This window comes from Micromys minutus (genome assembly GCF_963924665.1).
Source record: "Micromys minutus genome assembly, chromosome: 1".
NCBI classification, from domain to species: Eukaryota; Metazoa; Chordata; class Mammalia; order Rodentia; family Muridae; genus Micromys; species Micromys minutus.
Window position 1 is genome coordinate 98,164,823 of NC_137969.1, and position 3,085 is coordinate 98,167,907.

Consider the following 3,085-nt stretch of genomic DNA (forward strand, 5'->3'; position numbering starts at 1 on the left):
GCCGTCTCCATGGCAACACACCCAGTGTCAAAACTGCAAGCTTCCACTGTGGGTAGGACTCAACAACCAGAAGGCCAGGCCACCACAGACCTAGAGAAGAGCTGGTGGATTCAGTTATCCTCGCACCTTCCACGACCCTGGGTTATTTAAGATCCAAATGTGCTACATATATGGGAGGGCCTAAGTCCAGCCTCTGCGTGCTCCTTGGCTGGTGGTTCAATCTCTGGGAAACCCCGTGGGCTCAGGTTAATTGACTCTGTGGGTCTTCGTGTGGTGTCTTTGACCCCTCCTTCTCCTTCCATCTTTTCCCCTACCCTTCCACAAGACTCCCCAAGTTCAGCCTAATGTCTGGCTGTGGGTCTCCACATTTGTTTCCATCAGCTGTTGGATGGAGCCTTTCAGAGGACAGTTATGCTAGGCTCCTGTCTGCAAACATAACAGTGTCATTAACAGTGTTGGCTGGCTTTCTTCCCTAGGGTAGGTCTCACGTTGGGCCAGCCATTGGTTGGCCATTGCCTAAGTGTCAGCTCCATCTTTATCTCTGCACAATTTGTAGGCAGGGTAAAGTCTGGGTCAAAGGTTTGGTGGGTGGGCTGGTGTCCCCTCCCTCCACTGAAAGTCCTGTCTGTTTACAGGAAGTGGCCACTTCAGGCTTTGTATCACCCTGCTACTAGGAATGTAGCTAGGGACACCCCCATATCCTCCCAGGAGCCTTCCCTGTGCCAGGTCCCTGGCTTGTCCCAGAACTGCCATCCCCTTCCGATTTCCCTTCTCTCTCCCCACACCTGATCCCAAACACCGTTCCCTTCCCCATCTCCTCCCCCACCCACTTCCCTCTCTCATCTACCTCCTATGTCTCTTTTATTTCCCCTTCTGGGTGAGATTCATGCATCCTCCCTTGGCCCTCTTTGTGACTTAGCTTCTCTGTGTCTGTGGATTGCAGGTAACATGGTTGTCCTGTATTTTATGGCTATTACTCACTTATCAGTGAGTACATACCATGCGTGTCTTTCTGGGTCTGGGTTACCTCACTCGGGATGATAGTTCCTTTATGTGGTTCCCCTAATAATTGGAGTGGAGGCTGTCTCTGGCTTGGACTCTGTTGCCTGACTTTGGATCCCTTTGCCCTGTCTGGCCTCAGGAGGAGAGGGTGTGCTTAGTCCTAACGAGACTTGATGTGCCAGAACGGTTGGAATCTAGTGGTGGTGGGGTCTCCCCTTCTGGAGAAGGGGAGGGTGACTGAAATCAGGATGTAAAGTGAATAAATTAATTAATTAAAAAAAAAAAAATCCAAGCATTCACTTCAGGACTGAAACGGCAGCAGCATCTGAAGGGTTCACAGTCTGCTCATTGGCGCCCACTAGTGGAGCCTAGAGCTGTGGCCATTGTCTGACTCAGGCATTCCAACGGAAGTTCTGAGCAGATGGGGAAACTGAGGGAGAAGCAACAGGAGTGGCCCTGCCTGGTCCATGAGAGACATTACCCTCTACACAAAACTCCAGTTACTCATCACAACCTAGTCCTTATTCATTTGTGCTCTGACAGGAAAGCAACCCACAGTGACAACAATCTGAGGAAATATAAAAGTCTGGGCAAAATCTTAGCCGCTTTTAGATTCATGTAATTTGGTAACTATTCAAATGAATGCTTAGGGTCTCCTCTCCCACGAACATTTTTATTCAATCTATGTCAACAAACAGTACTGGAAGGAAGAATTATCTGTCAAACATGTTTAGCATCTCATCTAAGATGACAACGCACATCGAAACTCAAAATATGAAAAGAGACTGACAAAAGTTGCCAATAAGCTTAGAGTGAATGCGCATCTGCAGGGGGGTGTGTCTACAGAGCAAGCGACTGATACCTTAAAGGGCATCAAAACTGAACATCGGGAGAGTTTCAGGGGGCAAAACGCCACCGTTACTGCTGGATCCTCAGCACCCACCGAAGCCAGCCGCAGCAGTGTGTGCCTGCAATCCTAGGGGACCGGAGGTGGATTCCGGGGCCTTCCCGGTCAACCGGTGTAGCCCAAATGATGCCTTCGGATTCGGTAAGGGGCCCTGTCTCAAAAAGTGTTGTGGAGAGCAACAGGGGAAGCCACATGACACCGGCTTTGGGATCCCACACGCGCACACTAGCCCAGGTGGGTACACTGGTGTTCACTGGTGTACGTACACAAAGAACGAAAGCTTAACTGTGCTCAAATACTTGATCACATTAGGAGCAAAGTGCAGAGGCTGACCCTGGTCTTAGCCGTCAAGCTGCTCACTTTCACAGAGAAATGGGAGACACCTGAGGGATACACATGGCGTTAGGGTTCTGAAGGAACTTAAATGCCTCATAAGAACATTTTACAGCTGTTTAGGGACAGCGGTGGAAACCTGTGACCAGCTGGGAGAACGGTGCGGCACACACAGGAGCCGGTTGTAAGAAGGTGGGAAGGTTCTTTGAGTAGAGGGAAGGAGGAAAGAATCACAGGGCTGTCGAACCCACTAGGACTCTGCAGGAAAGACGCATTGCATGAAGAACTCGGGTATCCAGGAAGATCCTGTGTGTGTTGCTTGTCTCTCTAAGACTAGGTTTTCTGACGTCACCTGTGCTCTTGCTGGGTTTTCCTGTCTCTGAGTCCAGCCTAGAACTCACAGCTGAGCTGACAACCTCCTGTTTTTGCTCCTCCTCTTGTTCCTCCTGAGCAGGCAGACATTGGTGGGGAGGGGCAGGGACCTTTCTTGGGTCCTATTATCAGAAGCACTTGAGCCCACACCCTGTTCAATTCCAGCCTCCTGGTCACCTCCTTATCTATCTATTAGAAGATTGGGGCTGTTCTATCCTGCCACCCCTACACCCTGTCCTTAGACCAGGCTCCATCTTTAGGTACCCTGCCTCTGCTAGCAGGCTCTGGAAGAATAGACCGTTCTTTCCTTCTGGCCATTTCCTGCTTGGGTTCAATCAGAAATACACACGGTGAAATCTTCATCACACAGGGACCTCCCAGAGTCTCAGGGATATTCATTGGCTACCATTCAGAGAGACTGTGCTTGGATCAGGGGCATGGATGTAGGAGAGTGGTTTCCATGGCTCAAGG